General features: G+C 40.3%; 1 protein-coding gene and 1 long non-coding RNA gene across 14 annotated transcripts in view; one reads left to right on the top strand and one right to left on the bottom strand.

Annotated features, from left to right (window-relative positions):
• The window catches only part of LOC105290252, a 28965-nt gene extending 24746 nt beyond the window's left edge, over window positions 1-4219 (bottom strand). Inside the window, exon 1 of the long non-coding RNA XR_002779665.1 lies at window positions 4208-4219. This is a non-coding gene — a long non-coding RNA (uncharacterized LOC105290252). The remainder of the gene's footprint in view (window positions 1-4207) is intronic.
• The window catches only part of FAM174B (family with sequence similarity 174 member B), a 107755-nt gene that overhangs the window by 12148 nt on the left and 76761 nt on the right, over window positions 1-18846 (top strand). For 2 of the 13 annotated variants that reach the window (XM_023528973.1, XM_023528974.1), the window contains exon 1: window positions 16720-18471. The exons of the other annotated variants lie outside the window; for them this stretch is intronic. The gene's annotated coding sequence lies outside the window, so the exon portion shown is untranslated. Of the gene's footprint in view, window positions 1-16719; window positions 18472-18846 lie in introns of those variants that run through there. 13 annotated transcript variants of the gene reach the window in all.

Below are 18846 nucleotides of genomic sequence, written 5' to 3'. Positions count from 1 at the left end.
ATTCATTCTTAACAGTGGACAAGAGGACAGGATGATTTGTTTGAGATAAACTAATTGAGTGGCTAGAAACCAAATCTTTAGCAATTTTCCACTCTGGGTAGTAGGGAAAGAGAGAAGGAGAAAGATAACGGCATTTGACAACCCCAAATAAGGTTTCCCACTTGAAAGTTCACCAATAAGACAAAGTCCTTCCAAGAAGGAGGTCCAGGATGTTTTCTTAAATCTACATACCTCAGATCCCAAAGTGGAGTTAATTCTCAACCTACCTCTGCAAGTAAATGCTTAGAAATTTCTGTTGTAGACAGGCTATAAGCTTAAGGTGGATTCTGCTTCCATTTCTACACAGTCCTTGAAAAGATGCAATAAGTATGCAATGAAATTAATTATGGATGACTCAATGGAGAGAACTGAGCAGATTAAGATAATAAATGTCCATCTTCTGGACCAAAAATAAGCTAATTAAATCAAAACTCAAAAGGCAAACACTAGATAAGGAGAACTATCTATTAATAGTATGGAATGGAATTAATAGTTTAATATTTAAAGAGGTCATAACAATCAGTAAAAAAAAACGCATAGATAAATATGCAAAGTATTCTATCAGACAGTTCTTTGAAACAGGTTATATTAATGGCTGGTAAACATTTGAAAAAAAATGTACTGTGTAATTCAAAAAAATGCAAACTGAAGCAACAGTGAGATTGCATTTTTCACCTATCAAATCAGCAAAGATGAAAAAAAATGAAACTACCCATGATGGAGCTGACAGGAGTAAATAACCTATGGGAAAGCAATTTGGCAATATCCAAAAGCCTTGACCTAGTAATTCCTGTTCTGGGACTCTACATAAAGAAGTGTTAAATCACAAAAATGTTTTATGCAGCATTATTTAAAATAGCAAGCAATTGAAATATCTGACCAAAGGGGAATGGTTCATTCAGTCATTCAAATATTTATCGAGTGCCTTTTATGCAATCATTTCCTGAGACAGCTAAACAATGACTAGTTGTTCTCAATGAATCTTCGTTTAAAATGTGGGTAGAATTTGTGTAAATAAATGGATATGTGTAGTTATTCATAAGCTTCTGTATGCCTATACCGTCACTAGAAAGCTACACAAGGGAGCTCATAACAGAGATGGCCTTTGGGAAAGGAGCTGGCTGTCGGGAAGGGAGGAAAATTACTTTTCACTGTACGCTTCTGTACCATCTTGCATTTTTTAAATATGAACATGGATTTAGTTAATGCTTTGAAAGTATATGTTGTGTATATAATCTTATTTTTCATAGAGATGTCTTGAGTTGGGTTCAGTTGATTTCATGGGTATCTCGTCTTCCTGAATGTTGAAGGCTCTTCGAGGATAGAGACTGTCATATTTTTGTATTCTTTCATAGTGCTTAGCACAATTTTGACACATAATGGGTATTCAGAAACACCTGCTGAGTAGAAATAATGTAATTTTGTGTTCAGACACCCTGGGAGTAGAAGTTAAAATCAGTGACTCTAGGTATTGCCTCAGTGCTGACTTGTGACTTTTAAAGCATATCACTTATCTTTTATATCATACTTTGCTAGTCCGCCAGTGAGGAAAAACAAGATAATTGATGCCATTCTTTGATGAAACTCTTATAGACAAATGCAAAATCCTCTTTTAATTCCTATGTATCCACCTGTAATCTTAAGAGTTAAACTGATTTAAAGATCTCAATAGCAAGTAGGGAAACATATAGATAATCTCAAGGTTTTAATATTACAAAAAATGAAATTTTAGCAGGGATTATGCATTTTGATAGGTGTCTATAATCTACAGTAATTCCTTTGTCATCGTACACAGTTTTTTTTCTTTATTCTCTTCCATATGAGATACAGGGTAATAAATTGTGTTCACCGATGAATTTATCCCTTTTCTACAGTTTCATGAATGAATGACAACATCAGTTGAAACTGACATCTGTTTTAGTATTTGATTCCCTTCACCAACTCTTACTCCACACACACACACACACACACACCGTGCCCATAGCCAATTACTTTTATTGCCAGATGAAGCAATTAGCTGGAAAACTACCAAAAGGAAGTGTATTTTACTAAATGAAGTTCCTGAAATGCAGCTTTTGTTTTTTGTTTCTTTTTGCTCTGCCAGCAACTTCCAGTTATGAGAAAGTGCATTCTCTGCATTGCATAGCATAAGACGGTTCAGGACTGTTCCAGAAGGTACCGCCACTGTCCATTACAAAGTACAAAGCAGGGACAAGCTTAAGGAAGAGAAAGAAGGAACTTTCGAACAAAGGATCTATTTTTGTTTCTGAATTCACAGACGGAAGTAGTTTGATGTTGAATAAAGTACTATTGGTGAAAAGGTGAAGAGAAACCGTGAAAACAGGGGTGTAAATAAGATCTATTAACAATTGAGTGAAGACCAAGCTCAGTGAAAAAAGTAGTGAGCAGAGTTCTCTCAGATGGCTGAAGGGAACTTCGCTGCAAAATTTCATAGCAGTGCAGTTAGGTTAGATGGTGGGACATTGGAAAATGTTATTAAATGAGAAAATAAAGATTGAGATGCAGTTAACAGTAACCTATGTATGTGGGTCCCAGTGCACCAACTGACAAGTTGTCAATTGCCAGACTGAGGCCAGAAATCAGGAAAGGCAGTCTAGTAAGATCTAGAGGGTATGCCTTGTCATTGAGGGAGAGGGGACAGTGTTCTGTATTCATTGTGACCTCAACAGTGTTTCCTTTGGTAAGAAGAAGAAGAAGGAAAAAAAAGAGAAGGCGAAAATACAGGAAGAATAGAAAAGGAGTAAGAGTAAAGAAAAAAGGACAAAAGATAAAGAAATTCTCATTTCACAGAGAATAAAAAAGAATGATAGTAGGAAATAGGAAGAGGCGGAAGTTAACCTTTACAGATGTCATTTCCTTTCCTCTTCTCTACAATCCCAAAGCGGTATTTTATCTCCAGTTTACAGATGAAGGAGGGAAAGTCCACACAGCTATGAAGGGATAGAGCCAGACTAGAACCTGACTACAATAATTCCCCCTCCTTTCCATGGTGTGCGTGAAAATTTTCCACAATCAGCAAAGAGAACATCTGTTAGCTATGGTCAATCGGTGTAAATGTGTAAAGGGAAATCAGCATATGGGACATTACCTACAGAATTGTTGCTCTAATGTTAAGTTAAATTTCACCTTTGGGAAAGAGGTAATGAAGGGCATGGAAAAGCTTTTAACTCCTTTACATTAATCCTGAACACACAGGAATGAAATTTATAATCAGTCATAATGACATGCTAAATAGTAGGCCTTAAAAAAAAAAAAACTTAATTAGTCTATCCTAGAAATGAAAAGCTGAAGAGATGCAGTGTTCCATGATAATATATATACATATCTAGGTAAAATATATATTATATATATAGCAGGGACTTGCTAATATTTATTTTAAATAATCATTACCCTCCCAAAAAAACAAAGAGAAATGGTAATAGTGTCTTTGCAACTATAGAGGCGAATTGTAAATACTCCACTTGGAATTTTTCACTCCCTCTCAAAACAGCACGTATCCTTTAAAGTTGAGGAATTGGCTCAATGTGGCCTTGTCTGAGGGCAGAGGTTGATGGGTCGACCTATTCCTTTGTTGGTGTTGACAGTACGTTATCGCTGGAAGGAGCCAAGACACAGGTTCTAAGGCAGCATCCAGCACCTCGTCTCACAGAGGACAGCACTGCGGTCCCAGACTCTCCCGGGTGACCACTATCCCCCCAAACCCTCTTCGGTCTTAAGATTCCTCTATTAGGCATCATTCATTCAGTCCCCAAAACTACTGTGTCCTCTCACTCTAAGGAAGAGCAGTCAGAGATGCCGTGGAAACCACCTTTGGACCACAGCTACGTCTAAGGTCCCTAATTTTTGGCTTCAAGCCCCACACCTTGTCCTTGTCGTGGCAGCATGCATCTTTCCAAGCTCCCATCCCTGGATCTTATTAAAAGTGAAAAATGTATTGTCCTCTTAAGTGGTTATGGTAAAAATGAGACAAAACCACCCTCATAAATCAAATAACTGATTTTTTAAGTAATCGTTTTTAATTCTGGTAAAATATACGTGACATAAAATTTCTCGTTATAACCAGTTTTAGATGTACAGTGTGGTGTAACCATCACCACCATCCATCCCCAGAACATCTTGCAGTGCTGAAACTCTGCACCCCTTAAACAATAACTCCCCATTTCTCCCGCCCCCCAGCTGCCACCATTAGAATGGCAGCCACCATTCTATTTTCTGTGTCTGAGTTTGACTACTCTAGATAGTTCCCATAAGTGGATTCATACAGTATTTGTCCTTTCGTGACTGGCTTATTTCACTGAGCATAATGTCCTCCAAGTTCATCTCCGTTGTAGCATGTGTCAGAATTTCCTTCCTTTTTTAGGCTGAATAATATATAATTGTATTGTATAGACCACATTTTGTTTATTCTTTCATCTGTTAATGGATACTTTGGTTGCCTATTAGCTATTGAACTTATTTTCAAAATCTTAGGTTTATACTGCAATTTTGAAGAAAGTTTCAAAGTACTTTTCAATACATGATCTTACTCTAGTCTATGTGTCTTCTTAGTTGTAGTTATAGATAAATTCATAGCGTTATTATTTCACAAGTTTTGAAAGGAAAGTCTATTACAAAAGGTGGAAAACCACCGTGCAAAGCCTGCCACGGCCACCAGTCCATGGAGAGGCCTCATCAAAGGCAAGGAAGGCATAGAGGCTTCCAGCTCTGTTTCCCAGGGCAGCCTGGGTATGGGTTGCCCTTTGGCACACTGAGGAAGTCCAATGTCAAGTTGGAGCAGCCGGGCAAGAGAAGGAAGGGCTTGCCCGAGACCCTGGCATTTATAATCGGCTGCCCTGTTGTTCCATCATAGACCAAAAGTATAATAGGTTCCATGTTGCTGTAATATAAATGAGGTCAGAATACAAAGAAAATCAACTCCCTTGTAATTTGTTAATTAAACCTGATGTTTGTATAGTACAGGACTAGGGAGATTTTTCACCATAATTATCTACTATAAGCTTCTATAGAGTTAATGATTACAGAAGCAGCCGAAGAATATGACAAGTGTTAGATGAGCTCATAAATATTCATTTAGTCATTCAACAAACATTCTTAAGGATCTGGTATACTAGCATGTACACATGGGTTGTCTCACTTTGATCTTGCAAGAATCCTTTGTGGCAGGAGTGTTTCATCACATTTTATAAGGTTAGTACCAGGCATAAGGCTGAGGGCAGCATAGCATGTGGGCTCTGCAGGCAGGAGGTTCTGGCCTACTCCATTACCAGCTAGGCCACCTGCCGAAGTAACTTCCCCACTCTGAGTTTCAGTTTGCACACTTCTAAAATGAGGCCAATAATAATGTCTGCCTCTATAAGGCCAGTGATCAGGGATGAGAGCAAGTGTGTAAGCCATTCAGTTCAATGCCTGGCAGACAGCTGGCATTCCGTACGTCCCACCCATTATTACATGAATGCCTTCATCTCAGTTTACCTCCCCAACAACCTCATGAGGTTGATATTCTTAATATGCCCATTTTATGAGTGAGAATATAGCAGCTCAGAGATGTTAAATAACCATCCAAGGTCTTATGTGCCGGGAGTACTAACAGGGCTGGGGTATAAAGCTGGTTCCAGTCCCAGGTCTCCCCCATTTTACAGCTGTCTGTGGAGTTGGACCCTCTGGTCAGGAACTCTTGGTTCCACTGTCCTGGGATGGCTGCATATGGCTGTCTCAACTCTGACAGAGGGAGATGGACAGGCTGTGCCCAGTGCTGGGTGCTGGTCTAGGCCCCAGCAGCGAGCGTCCTTAACCACACAGCAGCTGCCGCTTGGGTACAAAACCTGACCCATCTCATTTGCAAACCCAGAGACTCTTTTCCTGTGTCTTCACACCCCTCCTCCTCGTCCTCCTCTTATCTCTGTCACCCTCTCTGTCTTCCGGAGGCCACTCTCTCTTCATTGTCCCCTAACTTTCTCTCTTCGCTCCCTACTAGTGTAATTTGGAATGGAACTAAATTATTCTGTGTTCATTAAACAAGGAGTTAAGTTTCTTGTTCTGAAATTTTAAAAGCAAACGAACTGAATATTTGAGCCTGGTTTTTAAAAAGCCTGAAACAGTGTATCTAGGAAAATGTTAATTTTAGAATCTACATGGTACACAGAGGAGTGTTCACTGCATAATTTTTTCAACTTTTCTGTGTGTTTGGGAATTTCCACAGTAAAAGGTGGTAGTGAGGAATCAGTGACTTTATATTTGTCACTTTCAACTAATTTTTGTTAGGAGGAGGGTTGGGATAATGGCCTTGTATGAAAAAGATTTCTCGTCCATTTTGGCAGAGTGCGCTTTAGAGTAGGGGTTTAGGGTTTCTCAGTGTTGGGAGGGGAACCGCTGAGGGGCTGGCAGTTGAGCGAGGCATGTTCAGACAAAGCGAGCAGAGGCAGACATTCAGCTGTCAGCTTTCCTGGGAGGAACCACTAGCCTTGCCAAAAGCTTTGATCTCAGGGAAGAGAATGTGAGAACTGAGCTGAAGTAAGGTGCCCAGGTCTCTTCACAAGAGAAACCTGAGGTAACCATGGAGAACCCCATCTGTTGGTTCTCTATCTGTTGGTCCACATCGCCCTAAATTATTGGCACTGCCTCCAGGTTTATGAGTCACAGAAACAGCCCAGTCCCTGGGACTAAAGGTCTTGCTGGAAAAGATGGCAGTGGCATATTCGCCCGGGCATATTTGGAAAAGCTCGTGGTGTGTTGTCATTGCTGCTGCTACTAGAATTCAGTGATCAGCTGAGCTGCTGTCTGGATGATTTTTCTGAGCTATATATACCTCCAGGTAGCTATATGAATTCTCTTCTGACTACAGCCCTATAGAGAAAACTCCAGCCGTAATCCGTGCCTTGCTGGCTGAAAAGTGGGGGAGGCATGCCATAAACTCCTCTCCCTCCCTCCCCCACACATGTGACATTAGAGATCTCAGAGGGGCCTACACGGCACTGCAACAGAAACACAAGCAGATTCATTACGCTGGCTTGTCAGAGCTTCTGGTTAGAAATAGCCTAAACAGTCATCACAGGAGACTGGTTAGATAAATCATGACGCAGCCCTAACAACAGAAATGCGTGCAGCCCCTTTGAAAAGGCAAGAGAAAAAATAAATAAAAATCAAAGATTAAAAAAAAAGTTTGTACTTTAGGTATCGACAAGGAATAATTTCCAAGCTATATTGTTAATTAGAAATAAAAACAAAGATACAGAACAGTGTATAGTATGTGCCCACTTGTGTGGTTAAAAATATATACCTCTATGGTTATATATGCAAGAATATCTTTGGTTGGATGTACAAGAAAGGTTGTCTCAGGGGATAGGGACAGAAGTAAGATGAAGATTCCTATTCATTAGATACAATGTTTATTTTTCATTTCTATTAAAAAATGCTCTAGAAAAAGTAGAAACAAAACCAGATTCTCACAGCATCAGAACCATAGTATTCAAGCTATTGAAGCTCCCTTTTCTGACGTGTGCGTCTAAGGTAATTAATTCACCATTGGGCCTGGACCGTTGGAGGACCTGCCAGGGAGACCCCCGCCAGCCCGTGGCAGTATCTATTCTGGAAGCCCCACCATTAGCATTACCACCACCAGTGCCTGAGAGCAGGTTCCCTTGGGCATTTACAGCTCTAATTTCTGACGTCCAGGCCCCTGGCTTGGTAAGACAGGAGGAAAAGAAAGGTCAAAGCCAGCTTGGAGTTTGGCGTGGAAGGCGTGGCCATGTCAGGTAGGCGTGGCCATGTCAGGTGAATGCGGGTGTTTCCAGGTGGGCCTTTCCCAAGATTCCCTGGGGGGTTAGCAAGCTGTCATCTCACACTCCCTAGGGTTCTGACACCTGGGGACATTTGACTCTAGATTTTGATGTCAAGCTGCCTGGGCTTCCTATCCTGGCTCCAACATTGACTGGCTGAGGGACTTGGGTCATGATAAATTTTCTAAGCCAGTTAATAATGGGGAGTGGTGTCGTAGGATCAGGAGTCCCACATGTGTGGATAGACGGTTTTGATTCCTCACTCTTCCAGGGCTTGCAAACTAACTTCAAAATTCCCAGTGTGGATAATTATTAACAACATAGACTCATTTTTGTAGCAGTTATTTTAAAAACAATTCGGAAATGTCAGCATAAGCTCTCAAATGCCAGGGGTGTAAGGATCAGTTGATTTTACGGCATGTGCCTATGAAATATCACAGTAAATGTTTTCTAAGTTAGGTAATAACATTTCTGATCAAACGTGGGTGTGGTGTCATCAGAAAAATACAAATTAACACCACAATGAGGAACAACTCCTTGTTCAGTAGAAGGGCCACAATCTGAAAGGCTTGACGATATATATCAAGCATGAGTAAGGATGGAGCATCTGGAACCCTCGTGCATTGCTCATAGGCGTGCAGGATGGTTAAATCGCTTTGGGAAATACTTTGATAGTTTCTTATTAAGTTAACTATAACCTTACCATGCTAGTTATTATTGGGTAACAAGTTACTCCCAAATTTAGTGGCTTAAAATAGCATTAATCTTTATCTTTTTTAATCTCTCATGGTTTCTGTGAGTCAGAAATTGAGACAGGGCACGGTTTGGTCCGCTTTGTCTGGGCCCAGTTGCAACACGGGAGGCTGGAGACGAGCTCTGGAGGGCTGGTCACCACATGTCTGTCTCGTAGATCGTGTTGCTGTTGGTTGGGGGCTGCTGTCTGGAATCCCCACATGTGGCTTCTCTATGGCTTGGGCTTCCTCACCTGGTTCCAAGGCAACCCTCCCGAGAGAAGAGAGGGAGAAAGAGAGTGAGGGAGATTGGAAGAGAGCACACGTGAGAGAGAGAGAGAGAGAGAGAGAGAGAGAGAGAGAAAGAAAGAGAAAGAGGTCATGGAAATCAGGGATTATATCCATTTTTATACCCTCACAGCAGCTTCAACCTGGTAAGCAGCCTTGTATTTTAACAAGTGGATTTTTCAAAATGAGTGTTTTAGCCTGTGTGATAGTTAATTTTATGTCAACTTGGCAGGGCCACTGTGCCCAGATATGTGGTCAAACATTATTCTGGATGTTTCTGTGAGGATATTTTTGGATGAGATTAACATTTAAATTGGTGAACTTTGAATAAAGCAGATTGTCCTCCATAGCATGGGTGGGCCTCATCCAATCAGTCGAAGAACTGAATAGTACAGAGACTGACCTCCCCTGAGCAAGAAGGAATTCTGCCACATGTGACCTTCAGACTTGGACTACAACATTGACTCTTCCTGGGTCTCCAGTCTGTCATTTCACTGTGCAAATTTTTGGCTTGGCAGCCTCCATAATCACATGAGCCAGTTCCTGAAAATCCATCCTTCCATTCATCCTTCTTTCCTTCCTTCTTTCCTTCCTTCCTTCCTTCCTTCCTTCCTTCCTTCCTTCCTTCCTTCCTTCCATCCATCCATCCTTCCATCCATCCATCCAGCTATACATCCTATTGATTCTGTTTCTCTAGAGAACCCTGGCTAACATGTCTGATTTTCTAGTATTACTGAAGTTGTGGACTTCTTGTCCAGAAGTTTTTGCCCTTGGTTCAAAATTTCAAATGGGATTTGCATGTAAAATATTTCCTATGTTATTTCTTAATAGTAGACAACATGCCCCTATTACACAGCATTTACACAGTGGTCGTAAAGCCTTGTAGCAAGGTGGCAGTTCTAAGTGGTTTTCCAAGGAGGACGTGAACAGGAGCCATTACATGGCTCATCAGTAATCTGTTGCAAAGAAGCTGTGCCCATCAGGGCAGAAGTAAATCTCTCATTACTAGAAAATGTGAGTCAACTCAAGTGAAACAGGGTTCTGTCAGCTTTTAAAACTTAATTATGTTTTTATCTCTGTAAATTTGACCAAGTAAAGATGTCTGACAAATACCTAACTTCTCATTTGAACTGAAAGAAAATTAATTTCAAGAATAATATGTGTATATGTATATATATACACATATTATTCTTGAAATTAATACACACACACACACACACACACACACATTGTGTTAAGAAATTATCTGAATTTATTAACTGCGTCTTCCATCAAGGATGTGTGCTTTAAATTTGTATCAACTCTGCATCTAAGTTGCTTAGTTTCCTCATATAGGACAAATCTCAGAAAATTCTTAACTTCCCCCAAGAAGAGAAAATAGAGTAAGGGGGGAAAAATCAGTTTATGGCTTAAGTTTTTCACCCTTGTGGAGTTAAGAAAAACACTTCATCCTGAGGACAAAAGCTCCCTTGTTTAAGCGCTTCCCCAGCTGCACTTCAACTAAATATATCCTGGGCAGAGTGTTTTCACTTCTCCACCCCTCTCCTGGAGCCAATCACACGGTGACAAACAGCTCAGAGGCCCCTAGGGACTGGCGCTGTGGAGGTACTGCCTTGGTTACTGGACGCACAGGCCTGCTCTGCAGCTGCCCTGCTTCCCTCAGAGGCTGCAGGGAGCCTCGGCTCGGAGCAGAGCCCTTCATGGGTTAACACAGCGGCCTCAGTCTGGAATTCATGCACCACCTGGGCTGACAGCATGAATGACTCATTGTTTCCTCTCTGAACAGTCTAAGGAGTGCTTCTTGGTGTCAATAGCAGAGGCAAAGTAAAATTGTTTTTTTCCCTTTCAACATAACCAATTTTCAAAAACCGAATATAGAACTGGAAATCTGGTGACTGTGTTTTTGCTGCGGCAACTGTAGCCAAGGTTACTGCTTCGAGTTGGTCTGTGGGGACAAAGGATTTAAATTTACTGTCTACAAACAGAAAGAGGCCTAAAGCCAGGGGTCATTTTATTTACAGCCTGTGCTATAAAACGAAGCAAACTTAGCTGAAACCTCCAGTCTGCCTGGATACAATCCTGGATTACTCTTGATTTGTATAAATGGAAATTTTGATTGATCATTCCCTCAGCTAAATATAAGATGTATACATTGCAGTCCATATATGTCTTCCACACTCCTATTTCTAAAGCTGCATATTGATAATCATGACCCACCTTAAGTTTTCCTGTGGGGTGCCCTTCCTTGATTTCAGTGAGTTTTACACTCTTTGGAAAACTGGACTGGGAGATTTGTCTGGACTGTGGGATCTTTTGCTTTTCATAAATATATCTCAGTCTAAAAGCTTGAGAGCCAGACTATACATTTTTCTACCTGTCTTCAGGTGTGTAATATAAAACACATTTTGAACTCATTTCTCTATCCTCCTCCTTACTGACATTTTTAGGTGTTTCAAGGAAAATAGTGAGAAAGGAAGATGTGGAAAAAAGAAATAAATATGGAAAGGAAAGAAAAAAAAGCCCATATAGATTCAGGATCGAGGTTCTAACTCGAATCTGCAAGGGTAGCAGCACGTAGCAGAGTGTTTTTCTCATCAAATTAAGTGACAGCCCTGAATAGATTCCAAGTCACTGTGACTTGGAATAAGGACGAGGACACTTGATACTGAAAGAAGAGAGTATATGCACATAATATGGAGATTAAATAGGGTGCTTAATAAAATGGTAGTAGATGCCTTTAATTGATATCGATTGGTTCGCATGGCTTTTAAATTTTTGTAAGAATAGGAGACTGTTTTGGCTTTGGCTGGTTTTGTGTGATATACAGGGTGACTCTATCCCATGGTTGGAAATTCATGTCGATTCTGAATTTAAAAGAATCAAAATTACAAAAAGCATTTCCCTCTCTTTCAAACTTATGCTATAATTTAGCAGATTTTCTTTGTCAGTATTAAAACAAAGTCAAGTATCAAAATATTTGCATTAGCCTTTTTGAAGCTACTGCAAAAATTAAGTATTTCTCTGTTTTTGTAGACAGGACACGATTATTGCAGCATACTTATAGAAATAGCAATAATCAAAGCTTCGGTTTCTCACATTAATTACAAATAAATGTGTAGTTCTCTGAGTGAGCCTGTTTTACATCATAAACAATCAGTCTATTTGCCAGTGAGCTTCTTTAGCTACTGAAGATTTTGTGGTCCTTGTACAACACCATAATCAAGCAGAGCTCTTGAAATACCTGGAGGAGTGTGACTTGAGACGAGCACGATAAACATGGCCCTACTACGTGAGATATGGTTTGGGTCTTGCTGCTGAGACTGCAGTGTAAATTTCCGGGCAGCTTCTAGGCTCTGAACAAGGTGACTTATTTCCATTTCTCAGCAGAACAGCCACCTTCCCCTCATCCCTGCTGAGTCTTTTCATCAGAACAGGGCGTCAGGACTCTAACTCTGCTTTGGGTCCTTTCTATTGGGTGGTTCATTCTGCTTTCCTCAAGTCCAAAATAAACTCAATTTACATAGCTGATTGTTTTTTTTCCCAGTGCACAGAACTCTTTCCTCATGAGTTTAATAAACATAAAATTCTGACACATCCTTCCTTCTGAGAGCCCTGTCATATACCCTTGCTTGTCAATGGGACTAAAAGGATGACTGGGTGTTCAAAGGGTAGGATATGTTAGAATCATCCGTGAGACTTTTCCTAATTGATCCCACCCCCAATCACTTCCCTAACACTACTAGAGTTTGGAAAGGACTAATAAGGCCAGGCAAAATAATAATGACTTTAAAACCCCAAGCAAAAGAGAAGGGGACAGAGAATTTGAGTTATATTTCATGATGTCATAGCTTGTTTGGAGCAGAAAGGAACGCTTTGCCTTGACTCCGTGTTATCATTCCATACTCAATAACCCCATTAAAGGACAGTGAACACTCAAGGGGTTTAGAAAGATCCTCTATTCCACTAAACCAGATAGGATTCTTGTTGAAATAATGTAGCTCTAAGAAAGTAGAGACTTTAGAAGGAAATATTTTAAGATCCTTCCTTGTAAATAAAAGCTCTATTAAATCTTTGGAATTAAAAACTATATAACTTCTAAGGTATGGTTTTTTTCAGGAGATGGAACATCAGTATCCTACTTTGTACACACATCAGTACTTCTTGCTGGTGTTTAGAGAGGAAGAATAGCATTTATTTAGAAGCTCATTTGATACATAAGCATTGATAAGACTAACAATTTCCTCTTGTTTGTAAGTGTTACAAAATAGTTCTCAGTTCCACCCATCAGACATTGTTTATCATATAAAAGGGTGCTGAGGATAATCCTCTAGAGAACTTCCTGCATGAAGTGATTATCTGTGCTGGTGTACATTCTATGCCTGTTGTGTCATTAAGGAAAAAGGGCATATACATGGACTTATCTCACTGGTATTTGATAAGATAGTTGCTACAGGAATATGATTATCACGTGCACACACAAGCAAAATGCAGCAAATGTTAGAAGAGATATTGAGGAGGAAATTGAAGGATTGGATAAAGGTACTAATTTTGGAAGTCTGTTTAAATAAATAGCTGGATTTAAAAGTTTAGAATCTTATCCATTTGCTGATTTTTTTTTTTCCTTCCTTTCCTCCCTTCCTCAAAAAGCTTTTGAGTATCTACCTTAACGGCCAGGAAAGGTAAAGTAATAAGCAAAGCTGCTGGATTTAAGAAAAATAGACATAGATACATTTTATATTCTTAATAAACACAAAGGAAATGCTTCATTCCCACCAAGAAATGCTCTCTCTCCCTTTATTCTTAAAAGATGCTTTAGTCTTTCTTTTAATACTGAGAAATAGTTTACTCCAAAAATAAAACCAGTGCATACTCAATATAAATGACACCTCATACTTAGCCTCTATGAGGAGTCAAAAGGGAGTGGCATAGGCTGCAGTCAAGTGGAGAGAGCTCGTGTCCCATCTGACTGACCCATCTCTGTACCGGGCTCTTGCTGCCATGTAGAAACAGGCCTAGGTGGCCATATCTAATCATTCAAGAGATGTCAAAGAAGCTGATTTGTATGCAAATCCAGATTTTAAAATGTGACCTGAAATATTTTAAAACAAAAATTTAAAAAGAGCTCAACAACAAAATAGGTGTACTAGGTGAGGATTGTAAGTCACCAGTTTGAGACCTCAGATCTCATCTAGGCACCCTGCTGTGAGGTGCTGGGAATACATACACACACAAATGTGTGTCTATATATATATATATATGTGTGTGTGTGTGTGTGTGTGTGTGTGTATGTATTTTTTTTTTTAATCTTCGCTCTCAAGAAATTTATGGACTGGTATATTAAACATGACCACATATACACACACTCATCTATGTGTGCGCCATAATAGGAGAAACTACCCACTGGTCTGGGAGCCCAGCGGAGACCAAATCAGACAGAATGAGGTGAGTGAGTGGGGAGGAGGGTTAGGGAAGGATCCAGAAGGAAGGTATAGCTGAGCCATTGTGCTCATTGAGCCAAGCAAGCAGAAACTGTGGAGTAAGGTCTTCCAGGCTGAGTATTATCAGCACAAGCTAAGGCATGGAGGCCACCAGCAGCTGCCCAAGCCTTTTGTCAAAGCTAAGGTAGGCATTTGACAGTCTGGAGGTCAGTGGAGGCAAGAGGTCCTCCCTGTCATATCTCCAAGGCCCTGTAATGAAGAAGGAGGACTGAAGATTGAAAACTGAACTCGAACACCAAAGGCAGTCGTTTTTCTGGCACTTCTCAGATACATTCTCATGATCTGGTACAGCACGCAAATTCACTCAGCATCTGCTAGAAATTAGAAGTAATTTCAAAAAAACCAGGAAGCAAGAATTTGAATAAGGATGGAAAATTTAACCCTCCGCATTTGATAATACACTTCTCGTGGCTTCCTCCTACTATTTGGCTCACTATTACGTCTGTGGAAAGGGTGGGCCAGCGAAGTGAAAATTTGAATGCCCGCTGACTCTAATGGAAGAGCTGGCCTAAGTCGTGTCTGTATCTTGAGACAGGGTAAATGCAAATTTAAATAAATACAGTTCAGGAGCACAGAAAGAGAAAGGGACCCCCTCCCTTTCTTTCAGTATTTACGTTAGAAAACTTGTGGTTGTAAAGTTTTTCTCTGCCCCTTTGAGAAATATGGAAACCTTTTCAAAAGCTAAAAAGCCTCTTGCCAGCTTTACAACCTAAGAATGTCTTTCTCAGTGACCTGGGAGCCATCTCTTTGAAATGTAATCACCAAGGAAAATAACATCCCTATTTCCCAGGTTCTGTGGGATAGTAGGAGTCTAACTCCTGTAGGTGTCCAGTTCCAGGTTACAAACCTATCTCCTGTCATAAAAACATAAGAAGTTTGCTTTTTCTTTGGATAAACTAATTAGCTAACACAGATTACCACTACCAATTACCAAGTGAATTTAGAATGAACTATGTGTGAGAAGTGGTGCTATCAAGTACTCCTACCTGAGGACTAGTTATTGTTGAGAACAGGTATGAAAGGGGGTATCTGCTTAGCTATGTATAAGGGTGAAATTTGTCTCTGCAGTCTCTCAGTGGATAGGCTGTGATGCATATCGTATTTTGGTTTAATGCTTATTCAATAATAAAACTTTTCTTTCTCTTCCACTTTTGTGGAGAGATTTTTGGGATTGGCAGCAGACTTTGTTTTTAATTATATTTTCCCAAGACCCGCTACCAAGGTCGGTTAGGTTTGGGTCTTTAGGCTCAGAGTATGATAAGCATCTAAATGCCCTGATACAAATGTGAAAAATCTATTCTTAAAGCGGAACATATTTCGGGCAAAAAGACTTTCGCACTCCTCTCAGAGTGCGTCAATTAGAAGACATCACGTACTCTGCAGTATTTACAGACGCAGCACAGCACAATGGCAGCCCAGCACAGGCTGTTCTGACCGCGTTTGAATCTCGGCTCCATCATTTACTAGCTGTGGTGCTTCTGACAATTACTTAACGTCCTGGTGCCTTAGTTTCTCCATCTATAAAAGGGGAGACTGAATGGAGTTGCAGAACCGGAGTACGTATCCCATAGCACAGTGCTTAGCAGAAAAGCCTCAGTAGTTAATTTGTATTCTTTAGAGACATTACTTGAAGGTTTGTTATAGGTAGAAACACTTCTGGGATACGAAGGTGAATAAAACAGTTCCCATCCCCAGAAGAATTTACCATCTTCTAATAACTATAATGGTACCATAAGATTAATCTGGGTAGAAACTAACCTTTCAAGAAAAAGAAAAAACAGGTATTTTTAAACGGGAGAGAACACGGCCAGGGGCTATTATCTAATTGAGAGCCACATAATTATATGGTCTCTATAGTTGAGCGTCATAGCCCAGTTAAAATTTCAGAAGACTTTTTCCTGAGCTAGCTTAACAGGAAAAACCAGAATTCTTATCAGAAGAAGTGAATATACCACCAACTTTGAAGTCAAAAGCTCTCCCACGGAAAGGCTGAGAGACCATGGCTTACCCACCCTGAAACACTCCCTGATCCAGACAACCTAACAGGATTTTTGTAAAGTTATAAAGGTATATAAATATTGATACGGAACACTCTTAAAGCCAGCCATACAACTCTTGCTTTCTGCTAAGCTCAAGGGCGTTCAACTGGCTTTGTTCCTGCCGCAGCATAGAGATAGGACTCGGAAGCCATCTTAGAAACAGGGCGGCTGCGGGCGCCAGGGGCGGAGGAGGCGGTATCCAGGCAACCGGAGTCGCGCGCCCCTTGCGCAGCCGTACTCCGCGCTCGCCGCCGGCCGTGTGGGCGGGGCTGGCGGGGCTGTGGAAAATTACAGCGGTCGCTCTTAAAGGCACCCACTCATTTCCTGCCCGAAGCTCCTGCGCGAGTCGCCCGATTAAGCTCGAATGTGAAGCGGAGTCTCCATTTTACCTTCGTAGAGGAAATAAAATTCAGTTCGAAGTCAGTTCCCAGGGTAGGATTACTCTATAATGACGCAAATATGCCAGAATGAATAGGCTGCTTCTTAACCAAGGAAAGAAAAATTCAAAACACCCAAACTCTGATATATCGACCCCGGTGCAGAAAGAGCTAGTAAATAACATAGGAACGGGACAAAAGGAACAACTTCCTGAATTAAGTCACACTGACTATTCAATAGGCTTAAAACTGCTTGGTCTTTGAAGTAAAACTCATTTTTGACAGATGGATTGACAAATTATAACATACTAAATATTAACAATAAACGGCTTTAAGAGGTCATAGAATGGGTTCAGCATGCATCAGAAGATTTATCCTCTATAGATTAGTTTTTATAGTAGAAGTCAAAGAACTTTTCTAAATGTTAGAAGCTTTTCTGGTTTACAAGTGATAGTTTATCGTCTTCTGAACAAGTAACGTAATGCGTTTGCAAAGTAAACATCTACGATATATTCTACTGCGCACTGTAGCTCCAAAATTATTCCCCCTATCAAGCAATATTTACTAGAAGTCATCCTGCAAACAGCTGGATGAAAAAGAAATGTATTCTTCCGGAATAAAGCTCGACACATTAAATGTCTCTCTAGTCTATTTCAAAAGCTAAAAGATCGTTCTTCTGTCCTTCCTCTGATGGTTTGCTCGGTGGCATTTTTTTCTTCTTTTTTTTGTAAACTGCTATCGGGCATACCCATCCCCTCCTGCTGTACTCAGGCTCTGACTGCAGACTCTACTGAGGGTATTAGAATGGATTGTCTCGAAGTACGGAGGTGATGTTCCAATCTCACCATGGCCCTGGCAAATTGATTTTCCAGTCCCGGACTGAGCCATTTTCCCCATGCTTCTCGGCTATATTTAAGCCACATTACACTTCCGTTCCAACTCCCTTTTAATATGTCCCTTTTTCTTCCTAAGGTAAATTCTCTTACATTCCAATCGCCACTGCTTAGTAATTTTTGACGGCCCGTTTCATGTTTTGCAGAACGCGGAGCTGTGATATTTGAGAACTAAGCAAATGCTTTGCAGGAGTTTAGACACCTAGGACAACGTTTAGCCTGTAATTTTCAAGTTTGGATGTCAAAGGTTTGACACTTGTAACATTATCTTACTTTCTAGAACCACTGGGATAACTAGTTACATGTAACAAAAAGGTATGTCGTGTAGAATTGTCATTCATTTCGAAGCTGCAGGGGAACATGATTTAATGTAACAGGAACTGTGCCTTTGAAATAAAAAATGTGCAGCTGCAGTTGGTGCCTCCATTTTTGGCCTACAGGATCACCTGCCAGTGCTAAGAAACTAAAAGTCTGAAAAAGCCGCTTTCTAAAGCAGATGACGTTTTCAACTTTTAAAAGTCTTGAAAAGCCTAGTCTGTAATACGTGTAATGGCTGCCCAGTTAGGTCATTACAAGTGCCAGGGCTGGGTAGTGTGCTTGCCCCTTTTCTTCTAGGACAAGTAACATTTTACAGCCCAAGAGCTCTGCAGGGTTTCAGTGGCCCGAGGAGCCCTACAGTGCCTGAAGATAATCTTGTTACCTAAGACAAACTGCAGAATAGAGATGGAAAGAAAATACTGTATATAGGGAATTCAAATGGGAAGAGTCACCTGGATTCACCCTCACAGATCCAATTCGACTGTTAAGTGGGTAAGAGGCTAAATTACTATAAATTAGAATGTAATTCTGATGGTTAAAATATAAAGAAAATGTTTTTGAGAAAAAAAAGCAAAGCGCTTTAAAAAAATATATATATGTGTAAATAATTTAATCAGCAGAGTTGGGAGATATTTGGTTGCTTATTTACTAAAGATGATAAAATCACATAGTTCATCAAATTCTTTAAGAATTGCTGGGTCTGAATGCAGGGAGACAGGGTTTGGGAATTTGGCCTTTAAAGTAGAGATGCCAGATAAAAATATAAGGCATCTGGTCAAGTTTGAATTTCTGATAAACAATGAATAATTTTTTTTTAGTATAAGTAATATTTGGGACATAATTGCACTAAAAATATTGTTTGTTGTT

Source organism: Pteropus vampyrus, unplaced genomic scaffold, assembly GCF_000151845.1.
Source record: "Pteropus vampyrus isolate Shadow unplaced genomic scaffold, Pvam_2.0 Scaffold34, whole genome shotgun sequence".
Classification (NCBI taxonomy): Eukaryota; Metazoa; Chordata; class Mammalia; order Chiroptera; family Pteropodidae; genus Pteropus; species Pteropus vampyrus.
The sequence above is the reverse complement of the archived record's forward strand: the minus strand, read 5'-3'. Positions and strand labels throughout refer to the sequence as shown.